The 26510-nt window shown below is 33.9% G+C and overlaps 1 long non-coding RNA gene across 15 annotated transcripts in view; it reads right to left on the reverse strand.

The window, feature by feature from the left end:
- Nucleotides 1-1405: 1405 nt before the first annotated feature.
- LOC127842398 (uncharacterized) overlaps nt 1406-26510 on the reverse strand; it is a 29075-nt gene continuing 3970 nt past the window's right edge. For 2 of the 15 annotated variants that reach the window (XR_008031600.1, XR_008031599.1), the window contains exons 2-3: nt 18419-18539; nt 14777-14912 (exon numbers count right to left, since the gene is read on the reverse strand). This is a non-coding gene — a long non-coding RNA (uncharacterized LOC127842398). Of the gene's footprint in view, nt 2364-3245; nt 3851-4732; nt 5338-6473; nt 6825-7706; nt 8312-10101; nt 10452-11333; nt 11939-12820; nt 13426-14776; nt 14913-15795; nt 16401-18418; nt 18540-19904; nt 20422-21391; nt 21909-23534; nt 24052-25677; nt 26195-26510 lie in introns of those variants that run through there. The other 13 variants (XR_008031601.1, XR_008031602.1, XR_008031603.1 and 10 more) reach the window with 13 other exon arrangements.

A 26510-nucleotide genomic window follows, 5' to 3' on the forward strand; every position in this document is an offset into this window, starting at 1 on the left:
GTAGTCGTTGATACAATTTACGCTTTTTTCGGACACTTCAATATTCGACTCTAAGTTTTCGGACATCTGTATTTTGTGAATATTTTTCGTATCTAAGTTTTCCGACACGATTTTTTTTCAGTGTCCGAAAACATAGAGTTATTACGGTAGTTGAAGTTCGATATCAATTTTTACCATGACCAAGCGTTTCAGTACTATATCATCATACATCATTGGAAAGATAAATGCATAATCTTTTTTAAATTGCATGTCATCAAATTCTATGTGTTGTAACTCAAAGTATTTACCTTAAAATAGGCACACCAGTTTTGACGGATGTGGATGCGACCATTTTGGGCTCAAATAGTATGGCGTACTTTCAAAGCCGGGAACCATCAACAGAAAAAGTAGAGCACAAAAATGGCTTTGTTCTTATTGCTTACAAATATACCTTCAAATTAATACCAAAAACAACCATTTGCAATGTATTTTACAAATCCTATGCGGCATGCACTGAACAATGTGTGCTAAGTATCAAACTGACTGCATGTAACCCTAAAAGCAGGAGTTCCGGTTTGGGGTTATGTGACCTATACATTTCAATGTAAAAGCGACATCTTTAAGCGAAAATAAATGCAACATTTTGCATATAGAGACCTCCATAGCCATACCTTTTCGTAAAGGCCATTTTAAGCGGAATCGATTTATGCAACAAAAAAAATATGTCATGTACAATTTAAGAAAGAACTTGACACAAATCAAAATCGACTGTTTTTGCAACTTTTTTTTCGGCCGTTTCTTAGTGGAATGTAACCTTTTCCAGTGCGAAATTTACTATAGTTTTCAAGTTTATCATATTTCAGGGATTCAGTAATGAACACCTATTCATTCCCTACAGTTATCTCCGAAAGATAACACCCGAATAATAGTAAAAAGTGAAAAACATGCCTTCCTGGCAACCATGATTTGAAACGGTTATTTAGTATACTGTAACCTCCATGCTCTCACACACACTCTTGATCAGCAGACGATTTATTCTATAAATCGGAGAAGTCCGGAGAAAGCCGATGTATCACGATTGATGATAAGGGGGCAGGGGATATATTTTTGACCAAATTTCGAGTTCCGAAAGGCCGCAAACAGTCAAATCCATTGCATCAAAACAGAAAGTGACACAAGAAAGCCTTTTTGTGTCAGTGTCATAGCATAGGCAATATACATTGAAAATACAACCAAAGACAAGGCTGGCTTCTTCACTTGTGAAACTATGGCCCTTGATCTTTCCCCCCACCCACCTCATTTTTAATGAAAAATTGAGAAATTTGACCCATTTCATGGCATGCACAGAACATTCAAACAGAATGCAATCCTAGTTTTGGCTACATTACTCACTAATTTCATCCCTGTGCTTTGTTTATTTGCCTAGAAAAGTGTCTCCCATACGTTTAGATTTTTCACAATTTACCTTCAAAATTTTGTTCTGTTTCTGCAGCGTGAAATATTGACTTCCGACAAAAGTGAAAACCTCCTTTTTGAAGATTCAAAATTTCCTTGCTAGGGAGCTGTGGCTAGTTGTAATGTTTTTTTCCAAAATTTTGAGACATTCTTTCTACAACCTAACACAAGAAATACATCTTATAAATACCTAATTGATTTTTAAAGACCATAGGTAACACCTACCCTAAAGATATGTAATTTTCATGGACCCCCCTTTCACTGATATATCCCCTGCCACCTTAAGTTTTTTAATATATGCATAATAAAACAAAAAGCTTTTGTTATATTAAAATATAATGTTTAATGAATTAAATGCAACATTTCTGAACTGTATCCTGTGTTTTGTTTGTATTTCATAGTAATTCCAAAAATTCACACAATTCAAGGGAAACAACCAGAACAGAAATAATCAAAAAAATAGTGTTCCTATTCACAACATTTGACTCTATTTAGTAGAGAAGCACACAAGTTATATGTCAAATGTTTAAAATGAGTATTGACACTTTCAATCAGTCTTACAGATGTATATTCCCATATGATTACATAATACATGCACCAAATATTGATATTCATTCATTAAAATACCATTCAAAATTAGATCACTCCATAAGAAATCACAGCACAGTTATAAAAACAATCACGCTAGGAAAAACAAAGGTGTACTTTTCAAAAAAGGAGTATTTCCAAACTATAAAGTTTCTGCAGGCATGTGCCCTGTGTAGAGAAACAAGTTCAAGATTCTATTCCGTTGAATTCAGACCCTGACCTGGAAAGTGTAGTGCGATTGGGTGATTCTGTGGCTAACGATGTCTTGAATGCGTGTAATCGTTCTCGGGGTCCACTCGTTCTCCCTATTAAACTGCGACCACATCAAACAGTACCACAGTCTGAAAATCAAAGTGCTACAATTGGAAACAGTGGGCAAATATATCTGACTATGAGAACATCATTGTAAACAAGACACAGCTTGGAAACATTTTCAAGTGCATAAGGAACCTTCATGAGCACATATTTTCCTTTTGTTAATGCTTTGAGGCCCATAACTTAAGTGCTTGATGTTGACACAAAGTTTACTGTGGCATAAATGTGACACATGCATTTTTGATGACATGGCATGTTTATTTTCAAGATAATATAGTGCATGGTGAGCTTTAAGCCTTAGCCTTTTGCCACGGAAACTACACCGCAGAACACCATAGACACTTGGGAGTTTCCCCCCCCTTCCAGATGTGGCATTCACTTATCATTTCGTATTTATTATCAAATAAATGCTTCAATCTTAGTCTTTCTTCATCGGTTAGGTGTCACATGAAGAAATATGTTGCCATAATGACTTCAAATAAGAAGAAAAAAAGAATTTATGTTTGCGGCATGTTACAAACCACTATTTTGCATAATTTTCCTATTTTTACCAACTTTTTCTACAAAACTGCAGACTTATCTTGCTTATTTAAGTATTCAAGCTCAGAAAATGTGCAAATGTAGATGCTATTACACAAATATGAGTTTAAACATTGTTTTCCAGTGCGAAACCAGCACATGTGAAATTTTCCTAAAATTAGCAATGGTTTTAACATTATTACCTCCCTTTGTTTTCCATAATCTCAACCATAGCGGTTAAAGGTATATGCAAAATTATGTTCGATTTGTTACCGCAACACATTTGTGGAATACATGTATCAATTTTCGTATGATATACACAATTTTAAAATTTTGCGTTTTGCTATTAAGTTTTTTAATATATGCATAATAAAACAAAAAGCTTTTGTTATATTAAAATATAATGTTTAATGAATTAAATGCAACATTTCTGAACTGTATCCTGTGTTTTGTTTGTATTTCATAGTAATTCCAAAAATTCACACAATTCAAGGGAAACAACCAGAACAGAAATAATCAAAAAAATAGTGTTCCTATTCACAACATTTGACTCTATTTAGTAGAGAAGCACACAAGTTATATGTCAAATGTTTAAAATGAGTATTGACACTTTCAATCAGTCTTACAGATGTATATTCCCATATGATTACATAATACATGCACCAAATATTGATATTCATTCATTAAAATACCATTCAAAATTAGATCACTCCATAAGAAATCACAGCACAGTTATAAAAACAATCACGCTAGGAAAAACAAAGGTGTACTTTTCAAAAAAGGAGTATTTCCAAACTATAAAGTTTCTGCAGGCATGTGCCCTGTGTAGAGAAACAAGTTCAAGATTCTATTCCGTTGAATTCAGACCCTGACCTGGAAAGTGTAGTGCGATTGGGTGATTCTGTGGCTAACGATGTCTTGAATGCGTGTAATCGTTCTCGGGGTCCACTCGTTCTCCCTATTAAACTGCGACCACATCAAACAGTACCACAGTCTGAAAATCAAAGTGCTACAATTGGAAACAGTGGGCAAATATATCTGACTATGAGAACATCATTGTAAACAAGACACAGCTTGGAAACATTTTCAAGTGCATAAGGAACCTTCATGAGCACATATTTTCCTTTTGTTAATGCTTTGAGGCCCATAACTTAAGTGCTTGATGTTGACACAAAGTTTACTGTGGCATAAATGTGACACATGCATTTTTGATGACATGGCATGTTTATTTTCAAGATAATATAGTGCATGGTGAGCTTTAAGCCTTAGCCTTTTGCCACGGAAACTACACCGCAGAACACCATAGACACTTGGGAGTTTCCCCCCCCTTCCAGATGTGGCATTCACTTATCATTTCGTATTTATTATCAAATAAATGCTTCAATCTTAGTCTTTCTTCATCGGTTAGGTGTCACATGAAGAAATATGTTGCCATAATGACTTCAAATAAGAAGAAAAAAAGAATTTATGTTTGCGGCATGTTACAAACCACTATTTTGCATAATTTTCCTATTTTTACCAACTTTTTCTACAAAACTGCAGACTTATCTTGCTTATTTAAGTATTCAAGCTCAGAAAATGTGCAAATGTAGATGCTATTACACAAATATGAGTTTAAACATTGTTTTCCAGTGCGAAACCAGCACACGTGAAATTTTCCTAAAATTAGCAATGGTTTTAACATTATTACCTCCCTTTGTTTTCCATAATCTCAACCATAGCGGTTAAAGGTATATGCAAAATTATGTTCGATTTGTTACCGCAACACATTTGTGGAATACATGTATCAATTTTCGTATGATATACACAATTTTAAAATTTTGCGTTTTGCTATTAAGTTTTTTAATATATGCATAATAAAACAAAAAGCTTTTGTTATATTAAAATATAATGTTTAATGAATTAAATGCAACATTTCTGAACTGTATCCTGTGTTTTGTTTGTATTTCATAGTAATTCCAAAAATTCACACAATTCAAGGGAAACAACCAGAACAGAAATAATCAAAAAAATAGTGTTCCTATTCACAACATTTGACTCTATTTAGTAGAGAAGCACACAAGTTATATGTCAAATGTTTAAAATGAGTATTGACACTTTCAATCAGTCTTACAGATGTATATTCCCATATGATTACATAATACATGCACCAAATATTGATATTCATTCATTAAAATACCATTCAAAATTAGATCACTCCATAAGAAATCACAGCACAGTTATAAAAACAATCACGCTAGGAAAAACAAAGGTGTACTTTTCAAAAAAGGAGTATTTCCAAACTATAAAGTTTCTGCAGGCATGTGCCCTGTGTAGAGAAACAAGTTCAAGATTCTATTCCGTTGAATTCAGACCCTGACCTGGAAAGTGTAGTGCGATTGGGTGATTCTGTGGCTAACGATGTCTTGAATGCGTGTAATCGTTCTCGGGGTCCACTCGTTCTCCCTATTAAACTGCGACCACATCAAACAGTACCACAGTCTGAAAATCAAAGTGCTACAATTGGAAACAGTGGGCAAATATATCTGACTATGAGAACATCATTGTAAACAAGACACAGCTTGGAAACATTTTCAAGTGCATAAGGAACCTTCATGAGCACATATTTTCCTTTTGTTAATGCTTTGAGGCCCATAACTTAAGTGCTTGATGTTGACACAAAGTTTACTGTGGCATAAATGTGACACATGCATTTTTGATGACATGGCATGTTTATTTTCAAGATAATATAGTGCATGGTGAGCTTTAAGCCTTAGCCTTTTGCCACGGAAACTACACCGCAGAACACCATAGACACTTGGGAGTTTCCCCCCCCTTCCAGATGTGGCATTCACTTATCATTTCGTATTTATTATCAAATAAATGCTTCAATCTTAGTCTTTCTTCATCGGTTAGGTGTCACATGAAGAAATATGTTGCCATAATGACTTCAAATAAGAAGAAAAAAAGAATTTATGTTTGCGGCATGTTACAAACCACTATTTTGCATAATTTTCCTATTTTTACCAACTTTTTCTACAAAACTGCAGACTTATCTTGCTTATTTAAGTATTCAAGCTCAGAAAATGTGCAAATGTAGATGCTATTACACAAATATGAGTTTAAACATTGTTTTCCAGTGCGAAACCAGCACACGTGAAATTTTCCTAAAATTAGCAATGGTTTTAACATTATTACCTCCCTTTGTTTTCCATAATCTCAACCATAGCGGTTAAAGGTATATGCAAAATTATGTTCGATTTGTTACCGCAACACATTTGTGGAATACATGTATCAATTTTCGTATGATATACACAATTTTAAAATTTTGCGTTTTGCTATTAAGTTTTTTAATATATGCATAATAAAACAAAAAGCTTTTGTTATATTAAAATATAATGTTTAATGAATTAAATGCAACATTTCTGAACTGTATCCTGTGTTTTGTTTGTATTTCATAGTAATTCCAAAAATTCACACAATTCAAGGGAAACAACCAGAACAGAAATAATCAAAAAAATAGTGTTCCTATTCACAACATTTGACTCTTTTTAGTAGAGAAGCACACAAGTTATATGTCAAATGTTTAAAATGAGTATTGACACTTTCAATCAGTCTTACAGATGTATATTCCCATATGATTACATAATACATGCACCAAATATTGATATTCATTCATTAAAATACCATTCAAAATTAGATCACTCCATAAGAAATCACAGCACAGTTATAAAAACAATCACGCTAGGAAAAACAAAGGTGTACTTTTCAAAAAAGGAGTATTTCCAAACTATAAAGTTTCTGCAGGCATGTGCCCTGTGTAGAGAAACAAGTTCAAGATTCTATTCCGTTGAATTCAGACCCTGACCTGGAAAGTGTAGTGCGATTGGGTGATTCTGTGGCTAACGATGTCTTGAATGCGTGTAATCGTTCTCGGGGTCCACTCGTTCTCCCTATTAAACTGCGACCACATCAAACAGTACCACAGTCTGAAAATCAAAGTGCTACAATTGGAAACAGTGGGCAAATATATCTGACTATGAGAACATCATTGTAAACAAGACACAGCTTGGAAACATTTTCAAGTGCATAAGGAACCTTCATGAGCACATATTTTCCTTTTGTTAATGCTTTGAGGCCCATAACTTAAGTGCTTGATGTTGACACAAAGTTTACTGTGGCATAAATGTGACACATGCATTTTTGATGACATGGCATGTTTATTTTCAAGATAATATAGTGCATGGTGAGCTTTAAGCCTTAGCCTTTTGCCACGGAAACTACACCGCAGAACACCATAGACACTTGGGAGTTTCCCCCCCCTTCCAGATGTGGCATTCACTTATCATTTCGTATTTATTATCAAATAAATGCTTCAATCTTAGTCTTTCTTCATCGGTTAGGTGTCACATGAAGAAATATGTTGCCATAATGACTTCAAATAAGAAGAAAAAAAGAATTTATGTTTGCGGCATGTTACAAACCACTATTTTGCATAATTTTCCTATTTTTACCAACTTTTTCTACAAAACTGCAGACTTATCTTGCTTATTTAAGTATTCAAGCTCAGAAAATGTGCAAATGTAGATGCTATTACACAAATATGAGTTTAAACATTGTTTTCCAGTGCGAAACCAGCACACGTGAAATTTTCCTAAAATTAGCAATGGTTTTAACATTATTACCTCCCTTTGTTTTCCATAATCTCAACCATAGCGGTTAAAGGTATATGCAAAATTATGTTCGATTTGTTACCGCAACACATTTGTGGAATACATGTATCAATTTTCGTATGATATACACAATTTTAAAATTTTGCGTTTTGCTATTAAGTTTTTTAATATATGCATAATAAAACAAAAAGCTTTTGTTATATTAAAATATAATGTTTAATGAATTAAATGCAACATTTCTGAACTGTATCCTGTGTTTTGTTTGTATTTCATAGTAATTCCAAAAATTCACACAATTCAAGGGAAACAACCAGAACAGAAATAATCAAAAAAATAGTGTTCCTATTCACAACATTTGACTCTATTTAGTAGAGAAGCACACAAGTTATATGTCAAATGTTTAAAATGAGTATTGACACTTTCAATCAGTCTTACAGATGTATATTCCCATATGATTACATAATACATGCACCAAATATTGATATTCATTCATTAAAATACCATTCAAAATTAGATCACTCCATAAGAAATCACAGCACAGTTATAAAAACAATCACGCTAGGAAAAACAAAGGTGTACTTTTCAAAAAAGGAGTATTTCCAAACTATAAAGTTTCTGCAGGCATGTGCCCTGTGTAGAGAAACAAGTTCAAGATTCTATTCCGTTGAATTCAGACCCTGACCTGGAAAGTGTAGTGCGATTGGGTGATTCTGTGGCTAACGATGTCTTGAATGCGTGTAATCGTTCTCGGGGTCCACTCGTTCTCCCTATTAAACTGCGACCACATCAAACAGTACCACAGTCTGAAAATCAAAGTGCTACAATTGGAAACAGTGGGCAAATATATCTGACTATGAGAACATCATTGTAAACAAGACACAGCTTGGAAACATTTTCAAGTGCATAAGGAACCTTCATGAGCACATATTTTCCTTTTGTTAATGCTTTGAGGCCCATAACTTAAGTGCTTGATGTTGACACAAAGTTTACTGTGGCATAAATGTGACACATGCATTTTTGATGACATGGCATGTTTATTTTCAAGATAATATAGTGCATGGTGAGCTTTAAGCCTTAGCCTTTTGCCACGGAAACTACACCGCAGAACACCATAGACACTTGGGAGTTTCCCCCCCCTTCCAGATGTGGCATTCACTTATCATTTCGTATTTATTATCAAATAAATGCTTCAATCTTAGTCTTTCTTCATCGGTTAGGTGTCACATGAAGAAATATGTTGCCATAATGACTTCAAATAAGAAGAAAAAAAGAATTTATGTTTGCGGCATGTTACAAACCACTATTTTGCATAATTTTCCTATTTTTACCAACTTTTTCTACAAAACTGCAGACTTATCTTGCTTATTTAAGTATTCAAGCTCAGAAAATGTGCAAATGTAGATGCTATTACACAAATATGAGTTTAAACATTGTTTTCCAGTGCGAAACCAGCACACGTGAAATTTTCCTAAAATTAGCAATGGTTTTAACATTATTACCTCCCTTTGTTTTCCATAATCTCAACCATAGCGGTTAAAGGTATATGCAAAATTATGTTCGATTTGTTACCGCAACACATTTGTGGAATACATGTATCAATTTTCGTATGATATACACAATTTTAAAATTTTGCGTTTTGCTATTAAGGGGGCAGGGGATATATTTTTGACCAAATTTCGAGTTCCGAAAGGCCGCAAACAGTCAAATCCATTGCATCAAAACAGAAAGTGACACAAGAAAGCCTTTTTGTGTCAGTGTCATAGCATAGGCAATATACATTGAAAATACAACCAAAGACAAGGCTGGCTTCTTCACTTGTGAAACTATGGCCCTTGATCTTTCCCCCCACCCACCTCATTTTTAATGAAAAATTGAGAAATTTGACCCATTTCATGGCATGCACAGAACATTCAAACAGAATGCAATCCTAGTTTTGGCTACATTACTCACTAATTTCATCCCTGTGCTTTGTTTATTTGCCTAGAAAAGTGTCTCCCATACGTTTAGATTTTTCACAATTTACCTTCAAAATTTTGTTCTGTTTCTGCAGCGTGAAATATTGACTTCCGACAAAAGTGAAAACCTCCTTTTTGAAGATTCAAAATTTCCTTGCTAGGGAGCTGTGGCTAGTTGTAATGTTTTTTTCCAAAATTTTGAGACATTCTTTCTACAACCTAACACAAGAAATACATCTTATAAATACCTAATTGATTTTTAAAGACCATAGGTAACACCTACCCTAAAGATATGTAATTTTCATGGACCCCCCCTTTCACTGATATATCCCCTGCCACCTTAAGTTTTTTAATATATGCATAATAAAACAAAAAGCTTTTGTTATATTAAAATATAATGTTTAATGAATTAAATGCAACATTTCTGAACTGTATCCTGTGTTTTGTTTGTATTTCATAGTAATTCCAAAAATTCACACAATTCAAGGGAAACAACCAGAACAGAAATAATCAAAAAAATAGTGTTCCTATTCACAACATTTGACTCTATTTAGTAGAGAAGCACACAAGTTATATGTCAAATGTTTAACATGAGTATTGACACTTTCAATCAGTCTTACAGATGTATATTCCCATATGATTACATAATACATGCACCAAATATTGATATTCATTCATTAAAATACCATTCAAAATTAGATCACTCCATAAGAAATCACAGCACAGTTATAAAAACAATCACGCTAGGAAAAACAAAGGTGTACTTTTCAAAAAAGGAGTATTTCCAAACTATAAAGTTTCTGCAGGCATGTGCCCTGTGTAGAGAAACAAGTTCAAGATTCTATTCCGTTGAATTCAGACCCTGACCTGGAAAGTGTAGTGCGATTGGGTGATTCTGTGGCTAACGATGTCTTGAATGCGTGTAATCGTTCTCGGGGTCCACTCGTTCTCCCTATTAAACTGCGACCACATCAAACAGTACCACAGTCTGAAAATCAAAGTGCTACAATTGGAAACAGTGGGCAAATATATCTGACTATGAGAACATCATTGTAAACAAGACACAGCTTGGAAACATTTTCAAGTGCATAAGGAACCTTCATGAGCACATATTTTCCTTTTGTTAATGCTTTGAGGCCCATAACTTAAGTGCTTGATGTTGACACAAAGTTTACTGTGGCATAAATGTGACACATGCATTTTTGATGACATGGCATGTTTATTTTCAAGATAATATAGTGCATGGTGAGCTTTAAGCCTTAGCCTTTTGCCACGGAAACTACACCGCAGAACACCATAGACACTTGGGAGTTTCCCCCCCCTTCCAGATGTGGCATTCACTTATCATTTCGTATTTATTATCAAATAAATGCTTCAATCTTAGTCTTTCTTCATCGGTTAGGTGTCACATGAAGAAATATGTTGCCATAATGACTTCAAATAAGAAGAAAAAAAGAATTTATGTTTGCGGCATGTTACAAACCACTATTTTGCATAATTTTCCTATTTTTACCAACTTTTTCTACAAAACTGCAGACTTATCTTGCTTATTTAAGTATTCAAGCTCAGAAAATGTGCAAATGTAGATGCTATTACACAAATATGAGTTTAAACATTGTTTTCCAGTGCGAAACCAGCACACGTGAAATTTTCCTAAAATTAGCAATGGTTTTAACATTATTACCTCCCTTTGTTTTCCATAATCTCAACCATAGCGGTTAAAGGTATATGCAAAATTATGTTCGATTTGTTACCGCAACACATTTGTGGAATACATGTATCAATTTTCGTATGATATACACAATTTTAAAATTTTGCGTTTTGCTATTAAGTTTTTTAATATATGCATAATAAAACAAAAAGCTTTTGTTATATTAAAATATAATGTTTAATGAATTAAATGCAACATTTCTGAACTGTATCCTGTGTTTTGTTTGTATTTCATAGTAATTCCAAAAATTCACACAATTCAAGGGAAACAACCAGAACAGAAATAATCAAAAAAATAGTGTTCCTATTCACAACATTTGACTCTATTTAGTAGAGAAGCACACAAGTTATATGTCAAATGTTTAAAATGAGTATTGACACTTTCAATCAGTCTTACAGATGTATATTCCCATATGATTACATAATACATGCACCAAATATTGATATTCATTCATTAAAATACCATTCAAAATTAGATCACTCCATAAGAAATCACAGCACAGTTATAAAAACAATCACGCTAGGAAAAACAAAGGTGTACTTTTCAAAAAAGGAGTATTTCCAAACTATAAAGTTTCTGCAGGCATGTGCCCTGTGTAGAGAAACAAGTTCAAGATTCTATTCCGTTGAATTCAGACCCTGACCTGGAAAGTGTAGTGCGATTGGGTGATTCTGTGGCTAACGATGTCTTGAATGCGTGTAATCGTTCTCGGGGTCCACTCGTTCTCCCTATTAAACTGCGACCACATCAAACAGTACCACAGTCTGAAAATCAAAGTGCTACAATTGGAAACAGTGGGCAAATATATCTGACTATGAGAACATCATTGTAAACAAGACACAGCTTGGAAACATTTTCAAGTGCATAAGGAACCTTCATGAGCACATATTTTCCTTTTGTTAATGCTTTGAGGCCCATAACTTAAGTGCTTGATGTTGACACAAAGTTTACTGTGGCATAAATGTGACACATGCATTTTTGATGACATGGCATGTTTATTTTCAAGATAATATAGTGCATGGTGAGCTTTAAGCCTTAGCCTTTTGCCACGGAAACTACACCGCAGAACACCATAGACACTTGGGAGTTTCCCCCCCCTTCCAGATGTGGCATTCACTTATCATTTCGTATTTATTATCAAATAAATGCTTCAATCTTAGTCTTTCTTCATCGGTTAGGTGTCACATGAAGAAATATGTTGCCATAATGACTTCAAATAAGAAGAAAAAAAGAATTTATGTTTGCGGCATGTTACAAACCACTATTTTGCATAATTTTCCTATTTTTACCAACTTTTTCTACAAAACTGCAGACTTATCTTGCTTATTTAAGTATTCAAGCTCAGAAAATGTGCAAATGTAGATGCTATTACACAAATATGAGTTTAAACATTGTTTTCCAGTGCGAAACCAGCACACGTGAAATTTTCCTAAAATTAGCAATGGTTTTAACATTATTACCTCCCTTTGTTTTCCATAATCTCAACCATAGCGGTTAAAGGTATATGCAAAATTATGTTCGATTTGTTACCGCAACACATTTGTGGAATACATGTATCAATTTTCGTATGATATACACAATTTTAAAATTTTGCGTTTTGCTATTAAGTTTTTTAATATATGCATAATAAAACAAAAAGCTTTTGTTATATTAAAATATAATGTTTAATGAATTAAATGCAACATTTCTGAACTGTATCCTGTGTTTTGTTTGTATTTCATAGTAATTCCAAAAATTCACACAATTCAAGGGAAACAACCAGAACAGAAATAATCAAAAAAATAGTGTTCCTATTCACAACATTTGACTCTATTTAGTAGAGAAGCACACAAGTTATATGTCAAATGTTTAAAATGAGTATTGACACTTTCAATCAGTCTTACAGATGTATATTCCCATATGATTACATAATACATGCACCAAATATTGATATTCATTCATTAAAATACCATTCAAAATTAGATCACTCCATAAGAAATCACAGCACAGTTATAAAAACAATCACGCTAGGAAAAACAAAGGTGTACTTTTCAAAAAAGGAGTATTTCCAAACTATAAAGTTTCTGCAGGCATGTGCCCTGTGTAGAGAAACAAGTTCAAGATTCTATTCCGTTGAATTCAGACCCTGACCTGGAAAGTGTAGTGCGATTGGGTGATTCTGTGGCTAACGATGTCTTGAATGCGTGTAATCGTTCTCGGGGTCCACTCGTTCTCCCTATTAAACTGCGACCACATCAAACAGTACCACAGTCTGAAAATCAAAGTGCTACAATTGGAAACAGTGGGCAAATATATCTGACTATGAGAACATCATTGTAAACAAGACACAGCTTGGAAACATTTTCAAGTGCATAAGGAACCTTCATGAGCACATATTTTCCTTTTGTTAATGCTTTGAGGCCCATAACTTAAGTGCTTGATGTTGACACAAAGTTTACTGTGGCATAAATGTGACACATGCATTTTTGATGACATGGCATGTTTATTTTCAAGATAATATAGTGCATGGTGAGCTTTAAGCCTTAGCCTTTTGCCACGGAAACTACACCGCAGAACACCATAGACACTTGGGAGTTTCCCCCCCCTTCCAGATGTGGCATTCACTTATCATTTCGTATTTATTATCAAATAAATGCTTCAATCTTAGTCTTTCTTCATCGGTTAGGTGTCACATGAAGAAATATGTTGCCATAATGACTTCAAATAAGAAGAAAAAAAGAATTTATGTTTGCGGCATGTTACAAACCACTATTTTGCATAATTTTCCTATTTTTACCAACTTTTTCTACAAAACTGCAGACTTATCTTGCTTATTTAAGTATTCAAGCTCAGAAAATGTGCAAATGTAGATGCTATTACACAAATATGAGTTTAAACATTGTTTTCCAGTGCGAAACCAGCACACGTGAAATTTTCCTAAAATTAGCAATGGTTTTAACATTATTACCTCCCTTTGTTTTCCATAATCTCAACCATAGCGGTTAAAGGTATATGCAAAATTATGTTCGATTTGTTACCGCAACACATTTGTGGAATACATGTATCAATTTTCGTATGATATACACAATTTTAAAATTTTGTGTTTTGCTATTAAGTTTTTTAATATATGCATAATAAAACAAAAAGCTTTTGTTATATTAAAATATAATGTTTAATGAATTAAATGCAACATTTCTGAACTGTATCCTGTGTTTTGTTTGTATTTCATAGTAATTCCAAAAATTCACACAATTCAAGGGAAACAACCAGAACAGAAATAATCAAAAAAATAGTGTTCCTATTCACAACATTTGACTCTATTTAGTAGAGAAGCACACAAGTTATATGTCAAATGTTTAAAATGAGTATTGACACTTTCAATTAGTCTTACAGATGTATATTCCCATATGATTACATAATACATGCACCAAATATTGATATTCATTCATTAAAATACCATTCAAAATTAGATCACTCCATAAGAAATCACAGCACAGTTATAAAAACAATCACGCTAGGAAAAACAAAGGTGTACTTTTCAAAAAAGGAGTATTTCCAAACTATAAAGTTTCTGCAGGCATGTGCCCTGTGTAGAGAAACAAGTTCAAGATTCTATTCCGTTGAATTCAGACCCTGACCTGGAAAGTGAAGTGCGATTGGGTGATTCTGTGGCTAACGATGTCTTGAATGCGTGTAATCGTTCTCGGGGTCCACTCGTTCTCCCTATTAAACTGCGACCACATCAAACAGTACCACAGTCTGAAAATCAAAGTGCTACAATTGGAAACAGTGGGCAAATATATCTGACTATGAGAACATCATTGTAAACAAGACACAGCTTGGAAACATTTTCAAGTGCATAAGGAACCTTCATGAGCACATATTTTCCTTTTGTTAATGCTTTGAGGCCCATAACTTAAGTGCTTGATGTTGACACAAAGTTTACTGTGGCATAAATGTGACACATGCATTTTTGATGACATGGCATGTTTATTTTCAAGATAATATAGTGCATGGTGAGCTTTAAGCCTTAGCCTTTTGCCACGGAAACTACACCGCAGAACACCATAGACACTTGGGAGTTTCCCCCCCCTTCCAGATGTGGCATTCACTTATCATTTCGTATTTATTATCAAATAAATGCTTCAATCTTAGTCTTTCTTCATCGGTTAGGTGTCACATGAAGAAATATGTTGCCATAATGACTTCAAATAAGAAGAAAAAAAAGAATTTATGTTTGCGGCATGTTACAAACCACTATTTTGCATAATTTTCCTATTTTTACCAACTTTTTCTACAAAACTGCAGACTTATCTTGCTTATTTAAGTATTCAAGCTCAGAAAATGTGCAAATGTAGATGCTATTACACAAATATGAGTTTAAACATTGTTTTCCAGTGCGAAACCAGCACACGTGAAATTTTCCTAAAATTAGCAATGGTTTTAACATTATTACCTCCCTTTGTTTTCCATAATCTCAACCATAGCGGTTAAAGGTATATGCAAAATTATGTTCGATTTGTTACCGCAACACATTTGTGGAATACATGTATCAATTTTCGTATGATATACACAATTTTAAAATTTTGCGTTTTGCTATTAAGTTTTTTAATATATGCATAATAAAACAAAAAGCTTTTGTTATATTAAAATATAATGTTTAATGAATTAAATGCAACATTTCTGAACTGTATCCTGTGTTTTGTTTGTATTTCATAGTAATTCCAAAAATTCACACAATTCAAGGGAAACAACCAGAACAGAAATAATCAAAAAAATAGTGTTCCTATTCACAACATTTGACTCTATTTAGTAGAGAAGCACACAAGTTATATGTCAAATGTTTAAAATGAGTATTGACACTTTCAATCAGTCTTACAGATGTATATTCCCATATGATTACATAATACATGCACCAAATATTGATATTCATTCATTAAAATACCATTCAAAATTAGATCACTCCATAAGAAATCACAGCACAGTTATAAAAACAATCACGCTAGGAAAAACAAAGGTGTACTTTTCAAAAAAGGAGTATTTCCAAACTATAAAGTTTCTGCAGGCATGTGCCCTGTGTAGAGAAACAAGTTCAAGATTCTATTCCGTTGAATTCAGACCCTGACCTGGAAAGTGTAGTGCGATTGGGTGATTCTGTGGCTAACGATGTCTTGAATGCGTGTAATCGTTCTCGGGGTCCACTCGTTCTCCCTATTAAACTGCGACCACATCAAACAGTACCACAGTCTGAAAATCAAAGTGCTACAATTGGAAACAGTGGGCAAATATATCTGACTATGAGAACATCATTGTAAACAAGACACAGCTTGGAAACATTTTCAAGTGCATAAGGAACCTTCATGAGCACATATTTTCCTTTTGTTAATGCTTTGAGGCCCATAACTTAAGTGCTTGATGTTGACACAAAGTTTACTGTGGCATAAATGTGACACATGCATTTTTGATGACATGGCATGTTTATTTTCAAGATAATATAGTGCATGGTGAGCTTTAAGCCTTAGCCTTTTGCCACGGAAACTACACCGCAGAACACCATAGACACTTGGGAGTTTCCCCCCCCTTCCAGATGTGGCATTCACTTATCATTTCGTATTTATTATCAAATAAATGCTTCAATCTTAGTCTTTCTTCATTGGTTAGGTGTCACATGAAGAAATATGTTGCCATAATGACTTCAAATAAGAAGAAAAAAAGAATTTATGTTTGCGGCATGTTACAAACCACTATTTTGCATAATTTTCCTATTTTTACCAACTTTTTCTACAAAACTGCAGACTTATCTTGCTTATTTAAGTATTCAAGCTCAGAAAATGTGCAAATGTAGATGCTATTACACAAATATGAGTTTAAACATTGTTTTCCAGTGCGAAACCAGCACACGTGAAATTTTCCTAAAATTAGCAATGGTTTTAACATTATTACCTCCCTTTGTTTTCCATAATCTCAACCATAGCGGTTAAAGGTATATGCAAAATTATGTTCGATTTGTTACCGCAACACATTTGTGGAATACATGTATCAATTTTCGTATGATATACACAATTTTAAAATTTTGCGTTTTGCTATTAAGGGGGCAGGGGATATATTTTTGACCAAATTTCGAGTTCCGAAAGGCCGCAAACAGTCAAATCCATTGCATCAAAACAGAAAGTGACACAAGAAAGCCTTTTTGTGTCAGTGTCATAGCATAGGCAATATACATTGAAAATACAACCAAAGACAAGGCTGGCTTCTTCACTTGTGAAACTATGGCCCTTGATCTTTCCCCCCACCCACCTCATTTTTAATGAAAAATTGAGAAATTTGACCCATTTCATGGCATGCACAGAACATTCAAACAGAATGCAATCCTAGTTTTGGCTACATTACTCACTAATTTCATCCCTGTGCTTTGTTTATTTGCCTAGAAAAGTGTCTCCCATACGTTTAGATTTTTCACAATTTACCTTCAAAATTTTGTTCTGTTTCTGCAGCGTGAAATATTGACTTCCGACAAAAGTGAAAACCTCCTTTTTGAAGATTCAAAATTTCCTTGCTAGGGAGCTGTGGCTAGTTGTAATGTTTTTTTCCAAAATTTTGAGACATTCTTTCTACAACCTAACACAAGAAATACATCTTATAAATACCTAATTGATTTTTAAAGACCATAGGTAACACCTACCCTAAAGATATGTAATTTTCATGGACCCCCCTTTCACTGATATATCCCCTGCCACCTTAAGTTTTTTAATATATGCATAATAAAACAAAAAGCTTTTGTTATATTAAAATATAATGTTTAATGAATTAAATGCAACATTTCTGAACTGTATCCTGTGTTTTGTTTGTATTTCATAGTAATTCCAAAAATTCACACAATTCAAGGGAAACAACCAGAACAGAAATAATCAAAAAAATAGTGTTCCTATTCACAACATTTGACTCTATTTAGTAGAGAAGCACACAAGTTATATGTCAAATGTTTAAAATGAGTATTGACACTTTCAATCAGTCTTACAGATGTATATTCCCATATGATTACATAATACATGCACCAAATATTGATATTCATTCATTAAAATACCATTCAAAATTAGATCACTCCATAAGAAATCACAGCACAGTTATAAAAACAATCACGCTAGGAAAAACAAAGGTGTACTTTTCAAAAAAGGAGTATTTCCAAACTATAAAGTTTCTGCAGGCATGTGCCCTGTGTAGAGAAACAAGTTCAAGATTCTATTCCGTTGAATTCAGACCCTGACCTGGAAAGTGTAGTGCGATTGGGTGATTCTGTGGCTAACGATGTCTTGAACGCGTGTAATCGTTCTCGGGGTCCACTCGTTCTCCCTATTAAACTGCGACCACATCAAACAGTACCACAGTCTGAAAATCAAAGTGCTACAATTGGAAACAGTGGGCAAATATATCTGACTATGAGAACATCATTGTAAACAAGACACAGCTTGGAAACATTTTCAAGTGCATAAGGAACCTTCATGAGCACATATTTTCCTTTTGTTAATGCTTTGAGGCCCATAACTTAAGTGCTTGATGTTGACACAAAGTTTACTGTGGCATAAATGTGACACATGCATTTTTGATGACATGGCATGTTTATTTTCAAGATAATATAGTGCATGGTGAGCTTTAAGCCTTAGCCTTTTGCCACGGAAACTACACCGCAGAACACCATAGACACTTGGGAGTTTCCCCCCCCTTCCAGATGTGGCATTCACTTATCATTTCGTATTTATTATCAAATAAATGCTTCAATCTTAGTCTTTCTTCATCGGTTAGGTGTCACATGAAGAAATATGTTGCCATAATGACTTCAAATAAGAAGAAAAAAAGAATTTATGTTTGCGGCATGTTACAAACCACTATTTTGCATAATTTTCCTATTTTTACCAACTTTTTCTACAAAACTGCAGACTTATCTTGCTTATTTAAGTATTCAAGCTCAGAAAATGTGCAAATGTAGATGCTATTACACAAATATGAGTTTAAACATTGTTTTCCAGTGCGAAACCAGCACACGTGAAATTTTCCTAAAATTAGCAATGGTTTTAACATTATTACCTCCCTTTGTTTTCCATAATCTCAACCATAGCGGTTAAAGGTATATGCAAAATTATGTTCGATTTGTTACCGCAACACATTTGTGGAATACATGTATCAATTTTCGTATGATATACACAATTTTAAAATTTTGTGTTTTGCTATTAAGTTTTTTAATATATGCATAATAAAACAAAAAGCTTTTGTTATATTAAAATATAATGTTTAATGAATTAAATGCAACATTTCTGAACTGTATCCTGTGTTTTGTTTGTATTTCATAGTAATTCCAAAAATTCACACAATTCAAGGGAAACAACCAGAACAGAAATAATCAAAAAAATAGTGTTCCTATTCACAACATTTGACTCTATTTAGTAGAGAAGCACACAAGTTATATGTCAAATGTTTAAAATGAGTATTGACACTTTCAATCAGTCTTACAGATGTATATTCCCATATGATTACATAATACATGCACCAAATATTGATATTCATTCATTAAAATACCATTCAAAATTAGATCATTCCATAAGAAATCACAGCACAGTTATAAAAACAATCACGCTAGGAAAAACAAAGGTGTACTTTTCAAAAAGGAGTATTTCCAAACTATAAAGTTTCTGCAGGCATGTGCCCTGTGTAGAGAAACAAGTTCAAGATTCTATTCCGTTGAATTCAGACCCTGACCTGGAAAGTGTAGTGCGATTGGGTGATTCTGTGGCTAACGATGTCTTGAATGCGTGTAATCGTTCTCGGGGTCCACTCGTTCTCCCTATTAAACTGCGACCACATCAAACAGTACCACAGTCTGAAAATCAAAGTGCTACAATTGGAAACAGTGGGCAAATATATCTGACTATGAGAACATCATTGTAAACAAGACACAGCTTGGAAACATTTTCAAGTGCATAAGGAACCTTCATGAGCACATATTTTCCTTTTGTTAATGCTTTGAGGCCCATAACTTAAGTGCTTGATGTTGACACAAAGTTTACTGTGGCATAAATGTGACACATGCATTTTTGATGACATGGCATGTTTATTTTCAAGATAATATAGTGCATGGTGAGCTTTAAGCCTTAGCCTTTTGCCACGGAAACTACACCGCAGAACACCATAGACACTTGGGAGTTTCCCCCCCCTTCCAGATGTGGCATTCACTTATCATTTCGTATTTATTATCAAATAAATGCTTCAATCTTAGTCTTTCTTCATCGGTTAGGTGTCACATGAAGAAATATGTTGCCATAATGACTTCAAATAAGAAGAAAAAAAGAATTTATGTTTGCGGCATGTTACAAACCACTATTTTGCATAATTTTCCTATTTTTACCAACTTTTTCTACAAAACTGCAGACTTATCTTGCTTATTTAAGTATTCAAGCTCAGAAAATGTGCAAATGTAGATGCTATTACACAAATATGAGTTTAAACATTGTTTTCCAGTGCGAAACCAGCACACGTGAAATTTTCCTAAAATTAGCAATGGTTTTAACATTATTACCTCCCTTTGTTTTCCATAATCTCAACCATAGCGGTTAAAGGTATATGCAAAATTATGTTCGATTTGTTACCGCAACACATTTGTGGAATACATGTATCAATTTTCGTATGATATACACAATTTTAAAATTTTGCGTTTTGCTATTAAGTTTTTTAATATATGCATAATAAAACAAAAAGCTTTTGTTATATTAAAATATAATGTTTAATGAATTAAATGCAACATTTCTGAACTGTATCCTGTGTTTTGTTTGTATTTCATAGTAATTCCAAAAATTCACACAATTCAAGGGAAACAACCAGAACAGAAATAATCAAAAAAATAGTGTTCCTATTCACAACATTTGACTCTATTTAGTAGAGAAGCACACAAGTTATATGTCAAATGTTTAAAATGAGTATTGACACTTTCAATCAGTCTTACAGATGTATATTCCCATATGATTACATAATACATGCACCAAATATTGATATTCATTCATTAAAATACCATTCAAAATTAGATCACTCCATAAGAAATCACAGCACAGTTATAAAAACAATCACGCTAGGAAAAACAAAGGTGTACTTTTCAAAAAAGGAGTATTTCCAAACTATAAAGTTTCTGCAGGCATGTGCCCTGTGTAGAGAAACAAGTTCAAGATTCTATTCCGTTGAATTCAGACCCTGACCTGGAAAGTGTAGTGCGATTGGGTGATTCTGTGGCTAACGATGTCTTGAATGCGTGTAATCGTTCTCGGGGTCCACTCGTTCTCCCTATTAAACTGCGACCACATCAAACAGTACCACAGTCTGAAAATCAAAGTGCTACAATTGGAAACAGTGGGCAAATATATCTGACTATGAGAACATCATTGTAAACAAGACACAGCTTGGAAACATTTTCAAGTGCATAAGGAACCTTCATGAGCACATATTTTCCTTTTGTTAATGCTTTGAGGCCCATAACTTAAGTGCTTGATGTTGACACAAAGTTTACTGTGGCATAAATGTGACACATGCATTTTTGATGACATGGCATGTTTATTTTCAAGATAATATAGTGCATGGTGAGCTTTAAGCCTTAGCCTTTTGCCACGGAAACTACACCGCAGAACACCATAGACACTTGGGAGTTTCCCCCCCCTTCCAGATGTGGCATTCACTTATCATTTCGTATTTATTATCAAATAAATGCTTCAATCTTAGTCTTTCTTCATCGGTTAGGTGTCACATGAAGAAATATGTTGCCATAATGACTTCAAATAAGAAGAAAAAAAGAATTTATGTTTGCGGCATGTTACAAACCACTATTTTGCATAATTTTCCTATTTTTACCAACTTTTTCTACAAAACTGCAGACTTATCTTGCTTATTTAAGTATTCAAGCTCAGAAAATGTGCAAATGTAGATGCTATTACACAAATATGAGTTTAAACATTGTTTTCCAGTGCGAAACCAGCACACGTGAAATTTTCCTAAAATTAGCAATGGTTTTAACATTATTACCTCCCTTTGTTTTCCATAATCTCAACCATATATAGCGGTTAAAGGTATATGCAAAATTATGTTCGATTTGTTACCGCAACACATTTGTGGAATACATGTATCAATTTTCGTATGATATACACAATTTTAAAATTTTGCGTTTTGCTATTAAGGGGGCAGGGGATATATTTTTGACCAAATTTCGAGTTCCGAAAGGCCGCAAACAGTCAAATCCATTGCATCAAAACAGAAAGTGACACAAGAAAGCCTTTTTGTGTCAGTGTCATAGCATAGGCAATATACATTGAAAATACAACCAAAGACAAGGCTGGCTTCTTCACTTGTGAAACTATGGCCCTTGATCTTTCCCCCCACCCACCTCATTTTTAATGAAAAATTGAGAAATTTGACCCATTTCATGGCATGCACAGAACATTCAAACAGAATGCAATCCTAGTTTTGGCTACATTACTCACTAATTTCATCCCTGTGCTTTGTTTATTTGCCTAGAAAAGTGTCTCCCATACGTTTAGATTTTTCACAATTTACCTTCAAAATTTTGTTCTGTTTCTGCAGCGTGAAATATTGACTTCCGACAAAAGTGAAAACCTCCTTTTTGAAGATTCAAAATTTCCTTGCTAGGGAGCTGTGGCTAGTTGTAATGTTTTTTTCCAAAATTTTGAGACATTCTTTCTACAACCTAACACAAGAAATACATCTTATAAATACCTAATTGATTTTTAAAGACCATAGGTAACACCTACCCTAAAGATATGTAATTTTCATGGACCCCCCTTTCACTGATATATCCCCTGCCACCTTAAGTTTTTTAATATATGCATAATAAAACAAAAAGCTTTTGTTATATTAAAATATAATGTTTAATGAATTAAATGCAACATTTCTGAACTGTATCCTGTGTTTTGTTTGTATTTCATAGTAATTCCAAAAATTCACACAATTCAAGGGAAACAACCAGAACAGAAATAATCAAAAAAATAGTGTTCCTATTCACAACATTTGACTCTATTTAGTAGAGAAGCACACAAGTTATATGTCAAATGTTTAAAATGAGTATTGACACTTTCAATCAGTCTTACAGATGTATATTCCCATATGATTACATAATACATGCACCAAATATTGATATTCATTCATTAAAATACCATTCAAAATTAGATCACTCCATAAGAAATCACAGCACAGTTATAAAAACAATCACGCTAGGAAAAACAAAGGTGTACTTTTCAAAAAAGGAGTATTTCCAAACTATAAAGTTTCTGCAGGCATGTGCCCTGTGTAGAGAAACAAGTTCAAGATTCTATTCCGTTGAATTCAGACCCTGACCTGGAAAGTGTAGTGCGATTGGGTGATTCTGTGGCTAACGATGTCTTGAATGCGTGTAATCGTTCTCGGGGTCCACTCGTTCTCCCTATTAAACTGCGACCACATCAAACAGTACCACAGTCTGAAAATCAAAGTGCTACAATTGGAAACAGTGGGCAAATATATCTGACTATGAGAACATCATTGTAAACAAGACACAGCTTGGAAACATTTTCAAGTGCATAAGGAACCTTCATGAGCACATATTTTCCTTTTGTTAATGCTTTGAGGCCCATAACTTAAGTGCTTGATGTTGACACAAAGTTTACTGTGGCATAAATGTGACACATGCATTTTTGATGACATGGCATGTTTATTTTCAAGATAATATAGTGCATGGTGAGCTTTAAGCCTTAGCCTTTTGCCACGGAAACTACACCGCAGAACACCATAGACACTTGGGAGTTTCCCCCCCCTTCCAGATGTGGCATTCACTTATCATTTCGTATTTATTATCAAATAAATGCTTCAATCTTAGTCTTTCTTCATCGGTTAGGTGTCACATGAAGAAATATGTTGCCATAATGACTTCAAATAAGAAGAAAAAAAGAATTTATGTTTGCGGCATGTTACAAACCACTATTTTGCATAATTTTCCTATTTTTACCAACTTTTTCTACAAAACTGCAGACTTATCTTGCTTATTTAAGTATTCAAGCTCAGAAAATGTGCAAATGTAGATGCTATTACACAAATATGAGTTTAAACATTGTTTTCCAGTGCGAAACCAGCACACGTGAAATTTTCCTAAAATTAGCAATGGTTTTAACATTATTACCTCCCTTTGTTTTCCATAATCTCAACCATATATAGCGGTTAAAGGTATATGCAAAATTATGTTCGATTTGTTACCGCAACACATTTGTGGAATACATGTATCAATTTTCGTATGATATACACAATTTTAAAATTTTGCGTTTTGCTATTAAGGGGGCAGGGGATATATTTTTGACCAAATTTCGAGTTCCGAAAGGCCGCAAACAGTCAAATCCATTGCATCAAAACAGAAAGTGACACAAGAAAGCCTTTTTGTGTCAGTGTCATAGCATAGGCAATATACATTGAAAATACAACCAAAGACAAGGCTGGCTTCTTCACTTGTGAAACTATGGCCCTTGATCTTTCCCCCCACCCACCTCATTTTTAATGAAAAATTGAGAAATTTGACCCATTTCATGGCATGCACAGAACATTCAAACAGAATGCAATCCTAGTTTTGGCTACATTACTCACTAATTTCATCCCTGTGCTTTGTTTATTTGCCTAGAAAAGTGTCTCCCATACGTTTAGATTTTTCACAATTTACCTTCAAAATTTTGTTCTGTTTCTGCAGCGTGAAATATTGACTTCCGACAAAAGTGAAAACCTCCTTTTTGAAGATTCAAAATTTCCTTGCTAGGGAGCTGTGGCTAGTTGTAATGTTTTTTTCCAAAATTTTGAGACATTCTTTCTACAACCTAACACAAGAAATACATCTTATAAATACCTAATTGATTTTTAAAGACCATAGGTAACACCTACCCTAAAGATATGTAATTTTCATGGACCCCCCTTTCACTGATATATCCCCTGCCACCTTAAGTTTTTTAATATATGCATAATAAAACAAAAAGCTTTTGTTATATTAAAATATAATGTTTAATGAATTAAATGCAACATTTCTGAACTGTATCCTGTGTTTTGTTTGTATTTCATAGTAATTCCAAAAATTCACACAATTCAAGGGAAACAACCAGAACAGAAATAATCAAAAAAATAGTGTTCCTATTCACAACATTTGACTCTATTTAGTAGAGAAGCACACAAGTTATATGTCAAATGTTTAAAATGAGTATTGACACTTTCAATCAGTCTTACAGATGTATATTCCCATATGATTACATAATACATGCACCAAATATTGATATTCATTCATTAAAATACCATTCAAAATTAGATCACTCCATAAGAAATCACAGCACAGTTATAAAAACAATCACGCTAGGAAAAACAAAGGTGTACTTTTCAAAAAAGGAGTATTTCCAAACTATAAAGTTTCTGCAGGCATGTGCCCTGTGTAGAGAAACAAGTTCAAGATTCTATTCCGTTGAATTCAGACCCTGACCTGGAAAGTGTAGTGCGATTGGGTGATTCTGTGGCTAACGATGTCTTGAATGCGTGTAATCGTTCTCGGGGTCCACTCGTTCTCCCTATTAAACTGCGACCACATCAAACAGTACCACAGTCTGAAAATCAAAGTGCTACAATTGGAAACAGTGGGCAAATATATCTGACTATGAGAACATCATTGTAAACAAGACACAGCTTGGAAACATTTTCAAGTGCATAAGGAACCTTCATGAGCACATATTTTCCTTTTGTTAATGCTTTGAGGCCCATAACTTAAGTGCTTGATGTTGACACAAAGTTTACTGTGGCATAAATGTGACACATGCATTTTTGATGACATGGCATGTTTATTTTCAAGATAATATAGTGCATGGTGAGCTTTAAGCCTTAGCCTTTTGCCACGGAAACTACACCGCAGAACACCATAGACACTTGGGAGTTTCCCCCCCCTTCCAGATGTGGCATTCACTTATCATTTCGTATTTATTATCAAATAAATGCTTCAATCTTAGTCTTTCTTCATCGGTTAGGTGTCACATGAAGAAATATGTTGCCATAATGACTTCAAATAAGAAGAAAAAAAGAATTTATGTTTGCGGCATGTTACAAACCACTATTTTGCATAATTTTCCTATTTTTACCAACTTTTTCTACAAAACTGCAGACTTATCTTGCTTATTTAAGTATTCAAGCTCAGAAAATGTGCAAATGTAGATGCTATTACACAAATATGAGTTTAAACATTGTTTTCCAGTGCGAAACCAGCACACGTGAAATTTTCCTAAAATTAGCAATGGTTTTAACATTATTACCTCCCTTTGTTTTCCA

This window comes from Dreissena polymorpha, chromosome 8, assembly GCF_020536995.1.
Source record: "Dreissena polymorpha isolate Duluth1 chromosome 8, UMN_Dpol_1.0, whole genome shotgun sequence".
In the NCBI taxonomy this organism is placed as follows: Eukaryota; Metazoa; Mollusca; class Bivalvia; order Myida; family Dreissenidae; genus Dreissena; species Dreissena polymorpha.